The sequence below is a fragment of the Jaculus jaculus genome, chromosome 15 (assembly GCF_020740685.1).
Source record: "Jaculus jaculus isolate mJacJac1 chromosome 15, mJacJac1.mat.Y.cur, whole genome shotgun sequence".
NCBI lineage: Eukaryota > Metazoa > Chordata > Mammalia > Rodentia > Dipodidae > Jaculus > Jaculus jaculus.
Window position 1 is genome coordinate 64,115,847 of NC_059116.1, and position 24,861 is coordinate 64,140,707.

Consider the following 24,861-nt stretch of genomic DNA (forward strand, 5'->3'; position numbering starts at 1 on the left):
TTCACATCTATAACTCTGGTAGCAGTTGACAGAACAAAATTTGCCATCAATACTTGTGTTGAATTATTATTCAACATACAGTCATTTAAGCTTCACCCCAGTAAGCAAGATAAATTGTGTTACTTGAGTTGTTTCTCTTAAATTCTGGGGTTATAAGAGTGTTTCTCTAGTTGTCTTCAGGAAATACACTATCTAGTATAAGGTGGAGAAGAGCTGAATTTGGAAAGAGGTGCCCTCTTAAGACCAAGCTGACTGTCGTCTCAGACTCTCCAAATGATGGTGTTGAGTGAGCAGAAGAATTGGAATTGGAAAGTTGGATACAGGGTGAGTAAAACCTTGGCTAGGAGGTGGGAGAGAGGGAAGTTGGCTTCAGGATGAGGTGAAAGTCCCCTGGCAATAAAGTGGGAAAGAGCTTTAGTTGAAAGGGTACTGTCTCACTCCTAACCCTGAATCCAACCCTGAGGGGGGTAACAACTTTGGTCTGGCTGCACAGGAATTTTATAGGTTCTGTAGCAGGAGTGTGTAGTGCACAAGGACCCCCACACAATGGAGTTGAGACCAGTATATGCCTACCTTTGTCCTGCCTACTTTGGAAGAGAAGTAAGTGAGTGCTGGCAAGAAGGGTGGTGGAAGAACAAATACCAACAGCCCCATGGGATATTTTCAGCAGAAAGAAACACAGTGGAAGGTGGGGGGCAAGTAGGATGCCAAACAATGGTCCAATGAGAAATAATAAGATGAGTGACTTGAAATCAGTAGGCAGGAAGGCCAGGAGGGATGGCGGGTAGTTTGGTAGAGCTCATGCTGTACCCACACTATATATACAAATCCAGGCAGTCACACACACACACACACACACACACACACACACACACACACACACACCACTCACACATACACAACACAGCAGGGTCTCAGTATAAGCCTATTAATTGGACCTGTTTGTCCCTGAGCCTTGAGATGTGAGAGTCCATGATCTTCAGGGTCAAGGGACAAGGTTATTACCCTTCCTACCCACACAGATCCTGTTGCCTGTACCTCCAATAGTCCAGTGGTGTCTTCTGTTTCAGCTCTGATTTGCTCCCTATGTTTGTCATTGTAAGAAAATGAGAGGAGCATGATCAGAATAGGTAGAACACTTGTCTTTAGAGGCAGACGGCCCTGAAATCCCTCTTCAAGATGACAGACTTTAAACACGAAGGAAACAAAAGTAAAAAAGAAATAGAAAATGAAGGAGGGTGAGGGAGTAAGTGAGCACTGAAAAGTGAAATAGAAAGGAAAGAGATTATCCAAAAATGAGAAAGCAGGAGCTGAGTCAATAGGATCACTGCAAGTTTAAAGCCAGCCTGAGCTATATACTGAGACTGAAAAAATAAATTAATACCCTACACACACAGGAAGTAAGAGGTGAAATATGAAAGAGCAGAGCAGGTCTCCAGAGATACAAGCTTTGTGAAGTGAAATACTCATACTCACACCCTGTGTATCCTGGGCTTGGGAGCAGATTCACAGCTTCCCTTTCATGACCCAGGTGAGAAAGGGACATACACACACACACACACACACACACACACACACACAAATTTTTTGAGATGGTAGTTGCAAGAACAAGAGACCTGCTCAGATAGCAGGGATAGGGATATATCTGCCTGCCCTCCTAAACTGGAAGAAGACAGTTAGAGTGTGAGTGGCATGCCATGGAGCAGCCTGCATTTCTGTTCTCAGAGGGCACTATCTCCAGGTGACCCAGTCTGTAAGCCAAATAAACCCTTTCCTCCTATAAGCTGCTTCTGTTCAGATGTTTATTTCAGAGATGATAGTAACTGCAACAGAAAAATTGGTACCAAGAAGTGGGGTTGTTGTTGCAGTGAATCTGACCATGTGAGTTCTGGTCTTTTGGAATATGTTTGTGAGAGGATTGTTGAAGGATTTGACACTTTGGACTGGAGAAACTTAGCAGTGCTGTAAGCAGTGCTTGAGGGACTATTCTGGTGAGAGTTTGAAAATGTTAAACCAGAGAGAATTCTGGACTATGAAGGCTGGGCTTATGAACTTTTAAAGGGGAAAGACAACTTTGTTGGAACTGGGCTACTGGCAAAAAGGCTAGCTCCATTCTTCTACTCAGTCCCAAAGAGTTTTATCAAGGTTGAATTTAAAGGTAATGGACTGATAAGCTTGGTAGAAGATATAAAACAGCAAGATATGAAAAATGTATAGTTTATCAAAGAAAAGAATTAAACAACTTTGAAGTTACTGGCATAGAGATTGGTTTTAAGTTACTGAAGTGGCAAATGTTAATTTGATTACTACCATTAAGGGTGGGCCAACTGCTTTGCATCGAAACAATGGAAATGATGCCCTACGGTGAGCCATTAAAAGGAGATGGTTTGAAGAAAAACTGGTGAAGGAGTATGCTTCTCTTCAAGGACAAGGTTTATTCACCTTTGGATTCACAAACTTGACTATGCAGTACTGGTTTTAGAAGTGTGAAATTGGTAAAGAAGTGGGTCTTGAAGTATGTGCAGTTGCAGAAGTTCAGTGAGGTGCAGCACATGAAGCAGGGTAGAACTCCCCATCCAGAAGTTCAGTGAGGTGCAGCGCATGAAGCAGGGTAGAACTCCCCATCCAGAAGTTCAGTGAGGTGCAGCGCATGAAGCAGGGTAGAACTCCCCATCCAGAAGTTCAGTGAGGTGCAGCGCATGAAGCAGGGTAGAACTCCCCATCCAGAAGGTCAGTGAGGTGCAGCGCATGAAGCAGGTAGAACTCCCATCCAGAAGGTCAGTGAGGTGCAGCACATGAAGCAGGTAGAACTCCCATCCAGAAGGTCAGTGAGGTGCAGCGCATGAAGCAGGTAGAACTCCCCATCCAGAAGGTCAGTGAGGTGCAGCGCATGAAGCAGGGTAGAAATCCCCATCCAGAAGGTCAGTGAGGTGCAGCGCGTGAAGCAGGGTAGAAATCCCCATCCAGAAGGTCAGTGAGGTGCAGCGCATGAAGCAGGGTAGAAATCCCCATCCAGAAGGTCAGTGAGGTGCAGCGCATGAAGCAGGTAGAACTCCCATCCAGAAGTTCAGTGAGGTGCAGCGCATGAAGCAGGGTAGAAATCCCCATCCAGAAGGTCAGTGAGGTGCAGCACATGAAGCAGGGTAGAAATCCCCATCCAGAAGGTCAGTGAGGTGCAGCACATGAAGCAGGGTAGAAATCCCCATCCAGAAGGTCAGTGAGGTGCAGTGCATGAAGCAGGGTAGAAATCCCCATCCAGAAGGTCAGTGAGGTGCAGCACATGAAGCAGGTAGAACTCCCATCCAGAAGGTCAGTGAGGTGCAGCACGTGAAGCAGGGTAGAAATCCCCATCCAGAAGGTCAGTGAGGTGCAGCACGTGAAGCAGGTAGAACTCCCATCCAGAAGGTCAGTGAGGTGCAGCACATGAAGCAGGGTAGAAATCCCCATCCAGAAGGTCAGTGAGGTGCAGCGCATGAAGCAGGGTAGAAATCCCCATCCAGAAGGTCAGTGAGGTGCAGCACATGAAGCAGGGTAGAAATCCCCATCCAGAAGGTCAGTGAGGTGCAGTGCATGAAGCAGGGTAGAAATCCCCATCCAGAAGGTCAGGGAGGTGCAGCACATGAAGCAGGTAGAACTCCCATCCAGAAGGTCAGTGAGGTGCAGCACATGAAGCAGGGTAGAACTCCCCATCCAGAAGGTCAGTGAGGTGCAGCGCATGAAGCAGGTAGAACTCCCATCCAGAAGGTCAGTGAGGTGCAGCGCATGAAGCAGGGTAGAAATCCCCATCCAGAAGGTCAGTGAGGTGCAGCGCATGAAGCAGGGTAGAAATCCCCATCCAGAAGGTCAGTGAGGTGCAGCGCATGAAGCAGGTAGAACTCCCATCCAGAAGGTCAGTGAGGTGCAGCGCATGAAGCAGGTAGAACTCCCCATCCAGAAGGTCAGTGAGGTGCAGCACATGAAGCAGGGTAGAAATCCCCATCCAGAAGGTCAGTGAGGTGCAGCGCATGAAGCAGGTAGAACTCCCCATCCAGAAGGTCAGTGAGGTGCAGCGCATGAAGCAGGGTAGAAATCCCCATCCAGAAGGTCAGTGAGGTGCAGCGCATGAAGCAGGGTAGAAATCCCCATCCAGAAGGTCAGTGAGGTGCAGCACATGAAGCAGGTAGAACTCCCATCCAGAAGGTCAGTGAGGTGCAGCGCATGAAGCAGGTAGAACTCCCATCCAGAAGGTCAGTGAGGTGCAGCGCATGAAGCAGGTAGAACTCCCATCCAGAAGGTCAGTGAGGTGCAGCACATGAAGCAGGGTAGAAGTCCCTATTCAGAAGGTCAGTGAGGTGCAGCACGTGAAGCAGGGTAGAACTCCCCATCCAGAAGGTCAGTGAGGTGCAGCACATGAAGCAGGGTAGAAATCCCCATCCAGAAGGTCAGTGAGGTGCAGCACGTGAAGCAGGGTAGAACTCCCCATCCAGAAGGTCAGTGAGGTGCAGCGCATGAAGCAGGTAGAACTCCCATCCAGAAGGTCAGTGAGGTGCAGCGCATGAAGCAGGTAGAACTCCCATCCAGAAGGTCAGTGAGGTGCAGCACATGAAGCAGGGTAGAAATCCCCATCCAGAAGGTCAGTGAGGTGCAGCACATGAAGCAGGGTAGAACTCCCATCCAGAAGGTCAGTGAGGTGCAGCACATGAAGCAGGGTAGAAATCCCCATCCAGAAGGTCAGTGAGATGCAGCACATGAAGCAGGTAGAACTCCCCATCCAGAAGGTCAGTGAGGTGCAGCACATGAAGCAGGGTAGAAATCCCCATCCAGAAGGTCAGTGAGGTGCAGCGCATGAAGCAGGGTAGAACTCCCCATCCAGAAGGTCAGTGAGATGCAGCACATGAAGCAGGGTAGAACTCCCCATCCAGAAGGTCAGTGAGATGCAGCGCATGAAGCAGGGTAGAAATCCCTGTTCAGAAGGTCAGTGAGGTGCAGCGCATGAAGCAGGTAGAACTCCCATCCAGAAGGTCAGTGAGGTGCAGCACATGAAGCAGGGTAGAAATCCCCATCCAGAAGGTCAGTGAGGTGCAGCACATGAAGCAGGGTAGAAATCCCCATCCAGAAGGTCAGTGAGATGCAGCACATGAAGCAGGTAGAACTCCCCATCCAGAAGGTCAGTGAGGTGCAGCACATGAAGCAGGGTAGAAATCCCCATCCAGAAGGTCAGTGAGGTGCAGCGCATGAAGCAGGGTAGAACTCCCCATCCAGAAGGTCAGTGAGATGCAGCGCATGAAGCAGGGTAGAAATCCCCATCCAGAAGGTCAGTGAGATGCAGCGCATGAAGCAGGGTAGAAATCCCTGTTCAGAAGGTCAGTGAGGTGCAGCGCATGAAGCAGGTAGAACTCCCATCCAGAAGGTCAGTGAGGTGCAGCACATGAAGCAGGGTAGAAATCCCCATCCAGAAGGTCAGTGAGGTGCAGCACATGAAGCAGGGTAGAAATCCCCATCCAGAAGGTCAGTGAGGTGCAGCACATGAAGCAGGGTAGAAATCCCCATCCAGAAGGTCAGTGAGGTGCAGCGCGTGAAGCAGGGTAGAACTCCCCATCCAGAAGGTCAGTGAGGTGCAGCACATGAAGCAGGGTAGAAATCCCCATCCAGAAGGTCAGTGAGGTGCAGCACGTGAAGCAGGGTAGAAATCCCCATCCAGAAGGTCAGTGAGGTGCAGCACATGAAGCAGGGTAGAAATCCCCATCCAGAAGGTCAGTGAGGTGCAGCGCATGAAGCAGGGTAGAAATCCCCATCCAGAAGGTCAGTGAGGTGCAGCACATGAAGCAGGGTAGAAATCCCCATCCAGAAGGTCAGTGGGGCCATTATATGAACATGAACCAGTGACATGATCTTCTGTGATGTAGCATGTGAACCAGGGTTCTGGAAATCCCTATGTGGAGGTCCAGAAAGGGTATTGTATGAAGGTGAACTGGTTCCAGCCACTGCTGAAATGCAGTAATGGTAGACAGAGTCAAAAATCCCTATATGGAGACCAAGTAGGGCCACTGCATGAAGATATGAAGGTGAATTGTGGCTTGCAGTGTAGACCTGAAGATAATTTGGATAATCCAGGACTGTGAAAAAGCTGCCATGGAAAGCTTTTGTTCTGAGCTGGAGTTTTCCTTGCATTGCTCAGCCCAGCTGGAGGGGCAAATTGAAAATCCAGAGACTTTCTTCAGTGGTTATGAATGTTGGACTTGAACTCCAGATGTTTGATACTTACCTTCTGGTTATTGGTTTTTCCTTGTTTCAATCTCACCTTGTGATGTCTTTTTGTAATTGAAATTATTATAATATTATGTGTTGGAAATATATAACTTGTTTTGATTTACACAGGGCTTAGAGTTAAGAGGGAGTCTTAAATATCAAATGAGACTTGGGACTTTGAATGACTTTTGAAGTTGGGCTAAATGCAGTTTGCATTGTGAGGTGATCATGACTCTATGGGGGTTAGGGGCAGAATGTGGTGATTTAAATGCAAATGTATGTCCCCAGAGACTTAGGTAAATTTTGATTAAGGTTACTACTTAGTCTCTAGCAGGCAGCAGGCGGAGCCTGGCTGGGAAGGTATGTCACTGGGGACAGATCTTCAGTCCAGACCTAAGAGGTCTGTCCTGAGCTCGGGGTGTTTGTGTCAGTGGGCTGTTGGTGGTATCTCTCTGCTATGATTTATAGAAGCAAACCAGCTTCTTCTGCCATCTATGTTTCCCCAGGATTATTTTATGTTTATTAAGAACACACTTTGTACAGATACATCATGTGTTGGTACTATCTTTTCCCTCCTCTGTGCCCCCATCCTACAGGGGGCCCTCCTGAGTGGGGTTGCTGGTATTGCCCATGGAGTTTTGAGTTATACACTGTGGGAACAGCAGTCCGTTACTGGGGGCAGGCATTGCCTCTGGGCATGACATGGCAACCTGTGGTTTTTACACTGTTTACATACCCTCTTCCACAAAATTCCCTGAGCCTTGGTGGGTGTTTTTTAAATCTACTTTAATGATGAGCTTTTAGGAGCCTCTGTATTTCTGCTTTGCTATGTTTTGAATATTCAGAGGGTCTCTCTCTTTCACCATGGTGCTGATTGTCAGGATCATGATGGAAGCAGCACTCTAGTTCATATCCCTACTTCCTCTGTGGTTTTGACTGGGCCTTGACTGAGACGTGAGGGGTGGTTTATCTCCTTGGGGCTCATTACTTTCTGAAAAAGAAAAATAGACTCTGCAAAGGAGAGTGAAGTCAGCATAGGTTAACTGAATAAGTGCTATAAATTTAGGGAGGGTTTAATGGACGTGGCCCCTCGTTTAGCCAAAGACTAGTGGGAGCTTGACATAGCATAATCTTTGTCTCCATAGGTTTTGGACATGGTTCCCAGTTCCATACATGGGTTCCTTTTCACTGAGAAGATCTCTTATCCACTCATGAAGCCATGGGTTACCCACCAAGGCTGTGTGCCACCATTGTACTGGTGCGTACTTCTTGTCAGGCAGGTTACTTCTGAGTAGCTTAGACAACTATTATTGGTCACTTTTCCCCAGTAGGTCATGTAGTGCTTTTCAGCACTAGCAGGCTGTCTGTGGACTAGCTCTCCTCCAGAATCCAGCTATGTCTCTCCATGGTCTGTGTCAGCAACATAACAGTGTCTTTAGCAATAAGGTCTTACCTGTTGCCTCATGTGCTTTGACAGAAGCCTATCGTGTATTGGGGACCTTGTAGATCTCTTTTATCAACAGCTCAGTGTGGGTAGAAACTATTTCTGGTACTGCAAGTTACAGGTCAGAGCCAAAGATTTTTAGGGCTAGACTTTATCCCACCCTCTCCAGGGCTCTTCTTTTTGGGTTTTCCCCTTATACTCCTGCTGAAGGTTATATCTACTAGTCTACCTTCAAGGACAAGGGGTTCTCTGGTACCAGTTTATTTGGGACTTAGTTTTGTGATTATTTCCACCCACTTTTCCCGTCATCTCCCCCAAAACCCTTCCATCCCTGTTTTCTGGGGCTCACCTCGCCTGTCCAGTATGCCAGCAACTCAAGCTGATTCAGGTTAGGAACTGAGATGACTGAGAATATGTGGTGTTTTTTTCTCTGGGATTGCGTGTGTTAGCTGACTATGAGCTGTTCTAAATCCATCCATTTTCCTAAAAATTTCATTGTCTCATTTTTTTCTTACTGCTGAGTAGAATTCCATTATGTATGTCCATTCATCTAATGATGGACAACTACAATGATTCCAGTTTTTAGCTATTATGAATTGAGCAGCTATAAACATGGTTGAGCAAATATCTCTGTAGTAAAGCAAGGAGCTAAATGTTTAGGATAAATGCCCAGAAAGGGGTAACTGGGTCTGTTGGTACTTCCATATTCATCTTTTTCAGGAATTTCCATACTGACTTGCATAGTGGTTATACAAGTTTGCATTCTCACCAACAGTGAACGAGAGTTCCTCTTCCCCACATCCTCACCAACATTTGTTGCTGTTTGATTTTTTAATGATTGCTGTTGTTACTGGAATAAGATGGAATCTCATAGTTCTTTTAATTTGCATTTCCCTGATGGTTAGGGATGTTGACTATTTCTTCTTTAAATCTTTTGTTTTATTATTATTACTTTTAACAACATATTTTGTATGGATACATCATGTGTTGGTACTCTCTTTTCCCTCATCCCTGTCCCCATTCCATTGGGGACCCACCTCAGTGGGGTTGCAGGTATGCCCTATGGGGTTGTGAAGTGTGTGAGAGCCCTTTGTATTTCTTTCTCTCAGAACTCCCTATTCAGTGCTCTGCCCTATTTTTGATTGTTTGATTTTTTTTTTTTATTGTTTAGGTTTTTTTTTTTTTTTTCTTTTTTGTTTTTTCAAGGTTGGGTCTTACTATAGCCCAGGCTGATCTGGAATTCACTTTATAGTCACAGGATGGCCTTGAATTCACAGTGATCATCCTACCTCTGCCTCCCAAATGCTTGGATTAAAGATGTGTGCTACCATGCCAGGCTATTGCATAGTTTTTGAGTTCTTTGTAGATACTAGATATTAGGTCTCTGTGAGTGGTATAGGTAGTGAAAAATTTCTCCTATTATGTGGGCAATCTATTGGATCTGCTTATGGTATGTTTGTGCAAAACCTTTGTAGCTTCATGAGATATCATTGGTTGAGAGTTTGTTTATTTTCCTAGACTACCATGGTATTTTTCAGGATATCTTTCCCACTCCTATATTGTGGTAAATTTCTCCTATTTAAAAAAAAATTATTTATTTATTTATTTATTTATTTATTATAGAGAGAAAGAGGGAGGGAGGGAGAGAGAGAGAGAGAGAGAGAGAGAAGGAGGAAGGGGGAGGGAGAAGGACAGAATGGGCATGCCCCAGCCTCCTGCCACTACAAACTCCAGATGCATGTGCCACCTTGTAAATCTGGCTTCTGTGGGTCCTAGGGAATCAAACCAGGGTCCTTTGGCTTTTCAGGCAAGTGCCTTGACCACTAATGCATCTTTTCTAGCCTGCTCTTATTTTTAATTTTAGTTACTGAAGAGTTTCAGGTCTTATATTGAGGTCTTTAATCCATTTGGAATTGATTTTTTTTTTTTTTTTTTTTTTTTTGGTTTTTCAAGGTAGGGTCTCACTCTGGTCCAGGCTGACCTGGAATTAACTCTGTAGTCTCAGGGTGGCCTCGAACTCATGGTGATCCTCCTACCTCTGCCTCCCAAGTGCTGGGATTAAAGGCGTGCGCCACCACGCCTGGCTGGAATTGATTTTTGTATATGATGAGATGAGTAGGTCTACTTTCATTTTCCTATATGTGGTTATCCAATTTGTTTATCACTATTTGTTGAAGATGCTGTCTTTTCTCCAGTCCATGTTATTGGCACCTTTGTCAAAGATCATGTAGTGTAGCTACTTGGCCTAAGGTCTGGGTCTTCAGTTCTGTTCCATTGATCAATATTTCTGTTTTTATGCCAGTGCCATGCTGTTTTTGTTACTATGGCTTTGTAATATAGCTTTAGATTGGATATGGTGTGATACTTCTAGAGGTGTTTTGCTGAGGATATGTTTGGATATCCAAGTTTTGTCTCCATTCCATGTGAATTTGAGATCATTTGTTCCCATCTCTGTGAAGAACGATTCTGGACTTTTATTGGTATTACATTAAATCTCTATATTGCTTTTGGTAGAATTGCCATTTTCACAATATCCAGGATCATGGAAGTTCTTTCCATCTTCTCAAGACCTTCTCAATTTATTTTTTGAGTGTTTTAATGTTTTCATTATATAGGCCTTTCACATCCTTGGTTAGTGTTATTCCAAGATATTTAGGTTTTGTGTGTGTGTCTATTGAAAATGGGAAAGCCTCACTAATATCTTTTTTTGTATATTTTTCCTTTACATATAGAAAGGCTAGTGGGTTTTGTGTGCTAATTTTGTATCCTGCCACTTTGATGAAGGAATTAGTCACTGTTAGAAGTTCTGATATGGAGATTTTCAAGTCACTTATCTATAATATGTCATTTGCAAATAGGGTTAATCTGACTTCTTCCTTTCCAATTTGTATCCCTTTTATTTCTTTCTCCTATTATCGCTTTGGCTGGAACTTCTAGTACTATGTTGGTGAGTACTATTGAGAGGTAGCACCCCTTTCATGTTCCCAGTCTCAGTGATAACCTCTTGAGTCTTTAATACTCCACTGTCATCAATATGCAGATCATCCAAGCAGAAAATCAACAGGGAAATAATAGAGGGCAATCACATCATATATCAACTCGACCTAATAGACATCTATAGACCATCCCACCTCAATTCTACAGAATACACATTCTTCTCAGCAGCTCATGGAACATTCTCCAAAATAGATCATATATTAGGCCATAAAGCATGCCTTCATAAACTCAGGAAAATTGACATAACTTCTTGTATCATATCAGATCACAGTGCCTTAAAGCTGAAAATTAACAACAAGAGACACATCAGGAACTCTGCTGGCTCCTGGAGTCTGAACAACACATGTTAAACAATGAATGGGTCATGGAAGAAATTGTAAAATTTGTACAATTGAGTGATAATGAAAACATAACTTATCATAACTTATGGGACACAATGAAGGCAGTCATAAGAGGAAAGTCATAGCACTAAATGTCTTCATAACAAAGATGGAGGGATATGAAATCAATAACCTATCCATCCACCTAAAGGCATCGCAAAAAAAAAAAAAAAAAAAAGAAGAAGAATCCAACTCTAAGAGCTCCAGATGGAAAGAAGTAACCAAGATTAGAACATAAATTAATGAACTGAAAACTAAGAACACAATGAAGAAAAATAATAACACAAAGAGAGCTGATTCTTTGAAAAAATAAACAAAAATTTTAAATGCTTGGCCAGTTTGATCAAACAAAAAAATAGAGAAGTCTCAAATTAGCAAAATCAGAAATGAAAAGGGAGAGGTCACAACAGACATCAATGAAATTGGAAGAATCATCATGACACAATTCCAAAGCCTCTACTTCACAAAATTGGATAATCTGGAAGAAGTGGATGAATTCTAAGATACATACCACCTACCAAAATGAAACTCAGGGCAAATTAATCCCCTAAACAAACCTACCATATTCATTGAGCTTGAAAAGGTAATAAAAAACATTCCCCAAAAGAAAAGTCCAAAATTGAAGGGCTTCTCAGCTGAATTCTATCCAACCTTCATTGAAGAACTGAAACCAATTTTTCTCAAACTGTTTCACATAATCAGAGAACAGGGAATCCTCCAAAACTCCTTTTATGAAGTTAGCATCACCCTAATATCAAAACCAGACAGAGATACAACAATAAAAGAAAACTGTAAGCCTATATCCCAAATGAACTTACATGCAAAGATCCTAAACAAAATCCCCTCAAACCAAATTCAATAATACATCAAAAGTATTATTCATCTTGATCAAGTAGGATTCATGCCAGGGATACAGGAATGGTCTGACATACAGGCATTGGTCAACATAATGCACCACATAAATAAAATTAATCACAAGAACCACATGATCATCTCAATAGATGCAGAGAAGGCCTCTGACAAAATACAACATCACTTCATGATCAAAGCACTGGAGACAATAGACAAGGATAGTTTATATCTCAATACAATAAAAGCTGCATATAAAGCACCTAAAGCTCAAATAATACTTAATGGGGAAGGACTCAAGGAGTGCCGTGGATTTGTTAAGCCAGAAACAACTCTTTACTCTGATAAGCTCCTTCTGGTTGGAGTTTTGCTGCAGTGATGAAGGGTAATTGCTATACCCAGCTAGGTAGGCAGCCCACCACGAGTTCACATAAAGGAGATGGCGTGGAAGGCAGACTCGCAAGACCATTTCAAAGAGGTCACTTCTGGTATGCCCTGGAAAAAGACATATTTGGGATTCATTGCAAAGAAAATATCAGTGGAGATGAGGTGCTACTAGGACATAAGTGATGAGTAGCCGTGACAGCACTGTGAGACTTTCTCGTCACAAAATGAACAAGTCCTCTCTCTTCTCCTTCTTCCTCTTTCCTGAGCAGTGGAGTATGAGAGGCTGGGGGTGGGAGGTTCCATCACACACAAACCCAGCTCCATGGAAGTCAACTTAGAGAGAGCAAGAAACAAACTGATGCTTTCAATAGGATTGATATTAATGTGGTCCTTCATAGAAGTGAGCTAAAAGTTAAGGAATATTAAATTTTCCGTAATACCCCTCCCATCCCACAACCAAAGTATCACAAAAATCTGTCAGTTCTACCTTCAAAATGCAACCACACTTCTCACCACCACACTGCTTCTGTTTTGGTATAAGCTTCCACCATCAGTTCCCTAAGGTCATTGCAACACCTTTGTCCTTTGTCTCCCTGTTTCCAACTTTGCCCTACTCCAATCTATTTGTAGCTCAGAAAGTAGATGATGCCATTGAAATGCAAGTCAGACCATGTGTGATGGTTAATCTTCATTACAACTTGCCTGGCTTTAGAGTCACCTCGGAAACACACATCTGGGTGTGTCTGTCTTTGAGGATTTTCCATAAGAAGGTTAACTAAGGTGGAAAGAGGACTCATTCTGAATGCAGATGGCACCATTTCATGGGCTGGCATCCTGGACTGAATAAAAAGGAGAAAGAAAGCTGAGCACCACAGCTTATCTTTCTGGGTTTAGTTTTGATTTGTTTTGCCTGTGGACACAGTGTGATACAGGAGGATACCCATGTTTCTGTTGCCATGATGCCCCTGCCATAATGGACTGTACCCTCAAACTGTTAGCCAAAGAAAATCCTTTCCCCTTTAAATTGCTTTAATCAGGCATTTTGTTCCAGTGATGACAAAAGTAACTAATGCACTGTTATCCTCCCAAGGTTGTCTTGTACACAGGCTTCACTTCTTGTTGAAGATACTCATATTTCTCAGCTCAACTGGTCTCCCTGTTGTTCTTCAGATCCTGTATGCTTATGCCTAAGGACCTTTGCACTTGCTTTTGCTATGCTTTTATTACTTTTTGCACACGGCATATGCAAGTTGGTGTATGCATGTGTGTGTGTAGTGTGTGTGTGTATATATATATATAAGCATGGGTGCAAATGCACACACCCCATGTGCACATGTGTGGAGGCAAGAAAAGAGTCAATGACCTCCTCTATCATTCTGCATTATTTCTTTGAGATGGAATCATTTAGTGAAGCTGGAGCCGATGTTTTTTTTTATTGTTGTTGTTTTTCCATCAAACTAGCTGACCAGCAAGCCCCAGCACTTCTGCCTCTCCTTCCCCTCACAAGACTGGGGTTACAACATGCATGCTTATACCAGCTTTTAACATGAGTCCTGGGGATTGAACTCATGCTTAGTGGGCCTTTTCAGGCCCTCATTCTTGCACAACAAGCCCCATTAGTTCTCCCATTCTTGACCTTTACCTGAGATATTCTGTGGATCAACCCCTGATTCAATTCGGATATGGTCTATCCTCTTACGGTTCATGTTTTGAAGGCGCCTGTATTTTTGTTAAACTTTACCATCCAAGTAAGTCCACCCCAACCATACTATTCACATTTTAGTCAGCCCTGCAGGTCCTTCACACTCATTCTCCCCATGTTATTCTTCATTTTTCTATTTAGCTCAGTCAAGTTCTTGCTTCACAGGTATAGGACCTGCGTTCAGGCCCCAGTACCATGCAAAAAGTGCTGTATGTAGTGACATATACTTGCAGTCCCAGTGCTGGGAGACAAGTGAATGTCTGGGGTTTGGTAGCCAAGTAGTCCAGCCTAATTATTGAGTTCTAGGACAATGCAAGACCCTGCCTCACAGAGATGGATAATGTACCTGAGGACAACACCCAAGAGTGTTCTTTGGCTTCCATACATATATATTCACACGTACCTACACACAGGGAGAGAAGGAGGCTGGGGAGATGAGTATCTAATTTTGGTCTCCAAAACTCACGTAAATGCTGAGCGTGGCAATGTACCTGTAGTCACAGAACTCGAGGAGATGGAAGCAGGTAGATCCCTGAGAGAGGGTGACTGTGTAGCCAAACAGGTATGTTCTGGTCTCAGAGAAAGACCCTGTCTCAAAAACAGGGTGAAATGCAATGGAGAAAGATACTCAACATGACCTCTGGCACATGCACACTCGTGCACATGCAGCAGCACCCACCTATGAATATGTATACACACGTGCACAGAAACAACACACACATATACATGCAAAAAATAAACACAATAAAAGTTCTTTTCATATAACACCACAGAGTTTGACCAGTCAAACAATTATCCATTATGGGCCTGGTGCCTAGAAAATACTGGATAAAAGTTGGCTATCATGTTGTTCATGGTTGTTTCTATGATAGAGAACATTTACCCACAGGACTTCAGGTCCACATAGCACAGATACTTGCACATTAATGTTCACCGTGGTACTCATCACAGTGGCCAAGCCATGGAACCAGCCCAGGGGTCCAACAGTAGGTGGACAAGGAAGGTGCGGTATGTATAATTTTTTCACCATAAAAGAGAAAGATAAGTCATTTACAGGAAAACGAATGCAGCTGGAGATAATTATACTGAATAAATTAAGCCAGTCTCAGACAAAATTGTATGTTTGCTCTCACCTGTGGTTCCTACATTTTTCAGATACTTAAAATCATGTATATCTGCATGACCTGATAGTAGAAGTGACACTGTCCACCTCTAGGAGAACAAAGGAACCTAACCAGGAATGGAAGAAGTGAGAAAAGGAAAGGCAGAGGGTATGAAGGAATGTACTCAACATAAATTATGCACTTGTATGGACACAACATGTACATTTCAAAAAGAACATGTAATGGAAATTATGGAACAAGCAGTGAGGGTGTTTTGAGAATGCAGTCCTCTGTGTTGGTGTCGTGTCTCTGGGATGGTGGGAAGTTCCAGGTGACCTCGCCTGCGAGCTGACAGTGGCACCAGGCTGCTGGTTGGGAGTTGAGCTGAGGTTGTCCCATCAGCTACTTTCTCTGTGGATCTCTCCAAAGGTGTTTGGGCTTTTCCACAGCACAGAAACCGCTTTCTAGAGAGGAGTGTCTCAATAAGACAAGTCTTAGAATGTAAGAGCCAGGCAGCCTTCACTTGTATCATGTTGGCTGAGCACCTTTGTGCACTGTATGACATGTTGGCCAAGCTGAAAGTCACCAAGGAAAGTGGTTACACCAGAACGTGAGCACCAGGATGAACAGATCATTGGGACAGCTGAGGTCACAGGTCACCACAGCCATCTCAAGAAGCATCTGTACCAAGATTAGACTCAGCATCTCCATTGTGAAATGTAGCCCTTTATCCAAGTATGAACTAATTCAGACCATCCATACCAACAAACTTCACAAAAACCTCATTGAAATGAAAATGACATATTCTTAATTTTGCTTGGGAATTGTGCCTTTATCTGAACTCAGTACCATATATGTAAAGGTAACAGGTCATCAAGGGTGGAACAAATTGTAGGTTGAATGAATAGCAAAGAAACAGGAAGCAGGGAAAGTCTGCATTGTCACAAGGACAAGGACAGCAAGCCAATGGTTTCTGGTGCTATGATCCTGCAGGACAGAAAATGTATCCATCACATTCACTGCAATTGGCCATTCACACCAATGTGGCAAGCCTAGCACAGGACTAAATGGACAGCAGACTGGCCATTTCAGTCAGTGTAACAACCCTGGAACAGGTCTCACAGAAGCCGAAGTGTGAACTTTAAATCTCTCCTTAAAGATTACATGAACTGGATGTGGTCCTACAAACCTATAATCCCAGCACTCAAGAGGCGGAGCCAGGCACATCTCTGAGTGAGATTTCAAGGCCACCCTGGACTGCATGATCATTACCAGAGCAGCCAAGGTTATATAACAAGCAAGTTATATAACAGGTTATACAAAAATTATGCAGACCTATACAATTATTATTTCAGAATTAAATACCACCGAGCTACCAAGGACACATCTTCCGCTAGTTTAAATTTAAATTGGTAGTTGCTGGACGAAATTCAAGAATGCTGGTTCCAGCAACACAATGTACACAGAACACCTCCTAGTTGATTGATTGCCCCAGCCAGTCATTGCAGGCACTTTGCTTCTTAGCATCAGTTGTAGGGAGTAATGATTCATCATATGTCTCCAGATTTTAGAAGTGGACCCTAAGGGGCATAAGTCTTATTTGTGGGGGGCAGGAGTTGAGAAAATGTAACTTAGGAAAGAAAATAATTTGGCAACAAATTGGAGGAATGACTTATTGGAAGGACAAGCTGTTCAAAAGATTTGTTTTTAAAGTTCCCACTGTGTGTCAAACACTGCACTAAGCTCTAGGAACAGTGGTGATGAGACCCAGTTTTCTGCCTTTAAGGATGTCATGCTCTGAAAAGTGCACCCACATCAACAACTAACATAACTTCTAACAATAGCATAAATGTCATAAGAAGATAGAAACTAGACATGGAATGCAAAATAAATAGAAGCAACATGGCAGAGGTCAGCACATGAGCTTGGAGAATCTGAGAATGAACCTCTGAGACATGTGCAATAAGAATGAGCTAGCTTACAATGGACACCATGTCAAACTGCCTTTGAAATATTTATGTCTGTAACCCTAGATTAGTGCTGTTTTCAACCTTGGTGACAGAAGCTTCTTTCTGCCTTGGACAACAGTTAATACAGACACATATCTAGTCAAAGTACTGAGAATAAGTGACTTTTCTCTTTTTTGCTCAGCCGTAAAGAAGATTTCTATATCACCCTCCCCAAGACTCAGGGGATATCCTGGAAGAGGAATTAGAAAGAATATAAGAAGTGGAAAAATGGGGAGGAACTGCTGTAGAATGCTATCTCCTGGACACAACGTGACTGTTCCACTCATGAATTCACAGCAGCTGTGGTTTGCCACACAGGATTGAGCCAGTCAACATTCCGTCATGGATGAGGGAGGACCCCATGAGGCCTGACACCTCCCAGAAGAGCTATTGGCAGTAATGGCCGCTTGGGCAGGAGGGCATGTTCTTCAGTGTTATGGCCACTAATAAGTTGCTCATTCTCCAGTTAATAACTCACCAATATTCATACCATCCATCCTAATTTAAACCCCAGATGTTTGTGTCACTTTGGGCATCTGGCTTTCCATGGGTACTAGAGAATCAAACCCAGGTTGTCAGGCTTTATAGGCAAATACCTTAGCCACTTAGCCATCTCTCCAGCCCTTGGCTTCATTTTTAACTAGCCTAAAACTATTGTAAAAGATAAATTGAAATTAAAAATTAAATAAAATTATTTTAATTAAAATATGAAATAATTAAAATTAAAATATAAAAAATTAAAATTAAGAAAAAAACAGGAAGAGTTGAGTGATGAGGCTGAGGTCAAAGGAAAGAAATGTAGGACCAAAGGTGGAGCAGTCAACAAAAGAAAAATGGTGGTCACTATCTGTTAGTTATTCTCCTTCTGGATGCCAAGACCAAAACCACACAGGGCTACCCTAAATCCTCCACTCTCATACCCTCATCCAATGCATTAATGAGTACTATTGTATCAGAAGCTAATTACCAGTCTCCATCATCATGGTTCAGCCTCCTCATAGTCTCAGATAATAAAAGTAGCTTCTGGAGAATCCTTTATCCCACAGGTCTATTCTCAATATAGGAGCTGAGCAAGTCCTTTAATACCTGAGTCATGTCTTGCTAAAAATCATATCTGCACTCAATCCCCCACAAAGGTTCCGTGTCTCATCCAGAGCAAAATAGCATCCTTACATGACCCCAAAGACAACACACACACACCCTGTCCCTCTTTGTCAGTGTTGCTTCATATCCTAGCCCTGCCACCTCCTCTTACACCTGAATTTCATGAGGAAGGCCTTTGGGCTTCTAGCTCTTTATGTGTGGAACACTCTTCTCTAATATACCCATATCACCCATTCCTTCATTCCCCCTCCCCAGATCTTTACCCAAAAATGCTGTATTTGTAAGTCTTTCCCAAACTCTTTCCAACAAATAATGGGATGGTTCATCTTGATTGCCCATTTTATTGAACTGAAAAACGCCAGAGCAATTATTATAACACACTTCTGGACATATCTGTGAGAGGGCTCTTGTTGCAGTCACATTCACATTGCTGGTAGAAATCACCTGACCTAGAGCAGCTTGTAGGAAAAAGAGTCTTATTTTGGCTTATAGACTCAAGGGGAAAGCTCCAAGATGGCAGAGAAAACAGCAACATGAGCAGAGGGTAGACATCACCCCCTGGCCAACAAAAGGTGGACAATAGCAACAGGAGAGTGTGCCAAACACTGGCATGGGGAAACTGGCTACAACACCCATAAGCCCGCCCCCAACAATACACTTCTCCAGGAGGCTTCAATTTCCAATTGCCATCAGCTGGGGAACCTACCCTCCAGAGCACCTAAGTTTATGGGAGGCACCTGAATCAAACCACCACAGCTCCCAAGAGACAGCTCAGTGAGGAATGTGGGCAGCACCATCCACTAGGCTGGGGCCCAGTGTAACGACAGGGCTAGGAGAAGGATGTCCACTGGCACACATGCTCACTGTCTTCCTGACAGCCGGCAGGTGAGCAGTCTCAGCCACAAGTTGCCACTGCAGTGATGTTGTGCCTCGCCTCAAGCCAAAAGCAATGGATCCAGCCACACATGCTAAACCTCTGGAAGTGTGAGCAAAATAAATTCTCCTCCTTTTTATAGTTGAAGCTGTATTTCCCATGAATGTGTCACAGTGACAGATGTCTGACTGACACCAACAATGGCCAGGATAGTGTTTGCTATGTCCTTTCCCTTATGTTACTCTCCATAGCACTCTTTACTCAAGAGCATTTTGTGAGCACACTGATTTGTTACTTTCTTGTCTCATGAGGCTTGCCTGCTGGAGAGGACAGATGGGCACACTTACAGAGGTAAGCACGGAGACCGGCCAGCTGGCAAGCCTCCTCACACAGTTCTACCACAAACCTTGAGAACCAGCGGCACATTCCATCCTCATCTCATTGATAAGGAAGCTCCTGCCTCTTTTGATTACTGTGCACTGCTTGACCAACCTGATGTATGTTTTATATCTTTGATTTGTATTTGACTTTTAAGTTCACTTGCTTCATGAAAACTTTATGAACTAAATTAAGTGTTCCGCAGGCATGGAGTTAATTATAAACCCTAGCACAGTCTGGATTGTCGAAGTTCTTTGTCTTTCAGTTGGTTATTTCAGGAGGTCTTTCATTGCTCACTGTAACATGATGACTGAAAGGAAAGACATACAAGTCTCTACCCCCTCAAAGGCTCGGCTACAGCACGGTTGCCATGGTTATCACAGCTTGACAGACTCTTCATCCCACCAGAGTGAACTGCTAATAAGCTGCCCATGTTTTCAAAAGACATCAACTTGCTCACACTAAGACATTATGAGCAAATTGAGAAATCACTTGCTTTTATCCCAGTGTTTCAATAAAAATGTGAAATAGCTTAAAGTACATTGAGCAAACAGACTAAATTATGTAAGGCTTTTACTAGTGCCACACAACAAGGAAAAACACACTTATTTCTTCAAATAAGCAACCCCACTACCTTCATTCTTACCTGTAGCTATAGCTAGCATCATAGGGAATTATGGGAAATCTTGAACCACTTGAGGATGTGACCAGAAATACAGATTCTGTGATATTTTAGCATTTGTCCAAACAGTAGAAAGAAGCTTCTTCCCTAAAACAGTAATGATATGCTCAGAACCTTTGGCATGAAGCAGCACTTAAAAGTTCAGGTTCAAAGCTTTCTGCTGCTGCTATCAAGGTCTTTGCTAGGTTGAATCTCTTGGTTTGTTTCTCTGGGAACTACAAAACACCAAGACACTGCACCTGCATCCCCCACACACTGAATGTAACCAACCATGTGGAGGAAGTCATTCTTGGTATTTTTATCTATAGGACCATCCTTTGCTCTCATATTTTCTCAAGTAAGGTTTAACTAGCAGTCTTCTTCCTAGATCTATGATTGCTTACTGTGATGCAGTTCTAGAAACAGACCAAGAGAGCAGACTAGCTCTAGAAATGAGACCATGAATATATGATTAAGCATTGTGTTTACATGTGTGTTTAATGTGTGAATTTCTAATCACAGGCAGAAGTATGATTTGTGTTCCATTGTATCCATAGAAAAATAGTTGCATCCCTACCTCACACCTTTTACTAAAATATGCCTGGGAGAGCCTCAGACCGCTCTAGTTTGACTGTCTAGAACCCATGTAAACAGTTGGACATGGCCATGCATGCCTGCAACCCCAGTACTTAGGGAGCAGAAGCCAGTGCATCCTCTAGGGCTAGCGAGCAGCAAGCTGTAGAATCCGAGTCCACCACAAGGCAGGTGAGTAATAGAAGGGGACACCTGATATTCTCCTCTGGCCGTTGCAGCTGAGCACACAGGCAACACATCAGCATGTACACATGCCTACACCACACCACACCACACACACACACCACACACACACACCACACCACACACACACACGTTCCAAATTACGTTTTATATTACTTTAGGAGGGAAAATGAATTTCTAAACATTACATAAAGGGGAAATTAATAGGACTGACATATAAAATCTTATCATTCTTATAATTATTATATAAAATAATCAGAGGGCTATGAAGATGGCTTAGCTGATAAAAGCCTTTACTATGCAAGTGTGACGACCTGGGTTGATATCTTCAGAACTCATGTAAAGCTAGAAACAGTAGGGCAAGTCTAAAATCTTAGCCCTCCTGTAGTGAGATAGAGGCGGAGACAAGAGAATCCTGGAAGCTCCCAGGCCGGCTAGTCTACTATGCACAGCAGTGAATGACACAGAAACCCTGACTCAAACAATGCGGAAGTTGAGGACCCACACCTAAAATTGGCTTCTGATCTCCACACGTGCACTGAGCACACACGTACCTGCACTCATGCAGGCAGACACATACTTATATCTATACATGTGTCAAACACACAAAAAAATAAGGAACATAAATAAACTGGATGTGGTGGAGCACATCTTCAATCCCAGCACTGAGAAGGCAGAGGAAGGAGGATCATTGTGAGTTCGAGGTCAAGTTGAGACTACATAGTGATTTCCAGGTCAGCCTGGACTAGAGTAAAATCCTACTTTGAAAAACAAAAATAAATAAATAAATAAATAAAATTTAAAAGCAAATATCAAACTAGGGACAAAAACACACATATGTGACTGACAAAAATTTTATATCACTATCTGGGCAGAAAAATTGGCTCATATGTAACAAGATGCTCATTTAATAAAATAAAACCTTGGCCTCCCTTTCAAAAAAAAGTGAACAAAGATAGTGCATTCAGAGGCTGGGAAGATGGCTCAGAGGTCACGAGCACTTGCTGTACAATCATGAGGGCCTGAAAGGGCCTGAGTCACCCCAAGTTAGATTGCCTAGCGCTTGCCCATGCAAGCTTGCCATGGTCATAGGTGCCTATAATCCCAGTGCTGTGGGAAGCAAAGATTGGAGACTCACTGAGGCTTGCTGGTCCACTAGTGGAAGCAAAGGAAATGGCAGCTCCCTGGGCTCAGTGAGAGCCTCTGTCTCAAGAAGTCATGCAGAGAAGCTTCACGGGATGCCAGTGTGACCAAAAGGAAATGGCAGCTCCCGGGGCTCAGTGAGAGACTTCATCTCAAGGAAGCCAGGCAGACGAGCTTTATGGGACACCAGTGCTCTCCTCTGGCCTCCACATACAAATGGATGGGTGGTACATCTGTACATGCACACACACACACACACACACACACACACACACACACACACATATACCATACACACAGCATGCATATTACACACATATACACACATGAACAGTGCATTATAACAGGTTTCCTCCTTCATTTGAAAACCTCAGTAGTAATGCTGAGTGTACACATGAATGCATCTATGCAACTTTTCAGCCAACCCAGCATTACCCAGTCTGCAACAGAAAGCTTGGTGTCCTAGGAAGCGCCACTGACCTGAGCAAGATGGGATATTTTGTCACTGACCCACACATATGTAGTGAGGGACTTGAAAACTGGGCCATAAGTCCTTCATAGTATATAAGTCATGGAAAGAAGAGTTTTATAAGTTGCTTCATTTTTTTGTACATATTTCTATATTTTAACTTTTCCCATATATAAATGTATTAGCTTTATAAAAAATGTATATTTGTTCAGTTTTATATCTTTAAATATGTACATAATTGTAGGATATTAATATTTGTGGAGATCTTTCCAAAATATAGGTTGAGAAAAATATTAGTAATTTACATATCAGCTGAAAATATAGTGACATCCCAGACTTGGTGGCATAAATTTGCTGTAACTATAGAAAGGCTGCCTGGGCCTCTTTTTTGACTTGACAATTAGAATGGGAAACACAAAGCAAGTGGTTTCATACAAGGCTGTAGTACAGCTGCACTGGCATGCAGTATTTTTAGTGCTGTCAGGAAAGACTGAAGATTCTGTGTATTTGCTTCACTTAATAATGGCATGTGTGAAGTCTTGATTTCAGTCAGTGTTCAAACTGTTCATTGACTGTCAAGATTGTGTGCTGAGGCTGTTGACAAGATGATACATTTGGTAAATTTATACTTAAAGCAATGTTTTTAAAATACAATTCACTTAACATTTGAAATGGTCCCATTTTAAACTTCTACATTAAGCTAGGTGTGCTTGTGTGTGCATGTGTGTGTGTGTTTGTGTGTGTGTGTGTGTGTGTGTGTGTGTGTGTCGGGGGATTAAGAACTTTGGTGAGAACAAAAAGGATGCTTCGTGGTTCCTTCAGTACTCGAGTCTCATGGGGACTGCAAGTTGCCTGGAGCACAGATGTGGTAGAGGAGGACAAACGGCTGCAGGCAACCTTTTCCTCTGACTGGAGAAGCTCTGCTGTGCACACAAAGCCTCTTCAGTGCCAGCCGGATCCACATGAATGCCCTGACCCTCTGCTGGGAAGCTGCCCATGGCCTCACTGATGCCTTCCCAGGTGCTGAGGTTTTGAATGTTTCCACATGAAATTCATAATGTCTCAGTTGCAATATATATATATATTCAGACATATACATATATCTGAACACCAAAAGAATACAGTTTCCCATGTCCTAACTTGCTTCTTAGAGCTAAGCTCAAAAGAGAGAGATCAAGCCAGGCCTGGTGGCGCACACCTTTAATCCCAGCACTCCAGAGGCAGAGGTAAGAGGATCGTGGTGAGTTCAAGGCCACCCTGAGATGACAGAGTGGATTCCAGGTCAGCCTGGGCTAGAGTGTGACCCTACCTCAAAAAAACAAAAAAGAGAGATAGAGAGATCAGGGGAAAGAGAGAGGGAGAGGGAAAGAAGAGAGAGGGCGAGGAGAGCAGGATAGGGGAGGTGAAGAAAAGAGAAAGAACTCAGATGTTTAGCATCACTAGAAATTGGACTTTCTGATTTAAACACCTCACCTATACTACAAGAGCAAATTTCGCCACAGTTCCAGAAGCATTTAAACACTGTCTTTTCAACGAAGCCCCCACTCTGCCTTTTACACGTTACCACCCTACCTGCCCCAGGAGAGATGGCTGTGTTTATCGCTTTTGGCCATCATTAGCCAGCCCAAACCACATATCAGGGATTGCATTCCTGCCATATAAACTCCTCTCTGGCTTCGCTAGAGACAAAAGGTCTCTTTTTAGCAATTGCAGCTAATCAAAAACAAACTGAGCTTTGGGCTTTATTGCTTTCAAAAACAAAACATAAGCTGAGAACACTCCCAAGAATAGTCCTCTTCTATTGTCATAAATGCATGTCCCAGGTTGCCCTACTTTTTTTTCTCCTGTATCCAATTCCTCAACCCTTCCTCTCCATCTGCAGAGGGAAAGAGAATGCCAGCAGGTTTAGAAGTTTTGTAAAGAATTCATGATAAACTTACTTTATATCGAATATTGGGATTTTTCTAGACTCTAAATGAGTTGCATATGGAAATCATCACAAATGATTCACAACCTCATGGTAGCAGCACATCAGCCACTGAATCACTCACTGAATGCGGGCAGAGGCAGAGGTCACTAAACTAGTGACAAAAGTCTGAACCGGAAATTGCCAGGCAAAGTGGAAAAACGAGACTGTAAGCCTGCATCCACAATGAAGTGTTAGGACTCTTGTGAACTCAGGAACCCCAAGACTGGGTCACCAGAGGATGAGGGCAGTTGACCTTTTATTTTGTTTGTTTGTTTGCTTGTTTTTTTCCATCAATACATCTTGCTAACTCACACCCGACTTCCACATGCCCAGATTGCCTCAGTGTTCACAATGTCACCAATATTATTTTAGGCTTCCAACTACCTC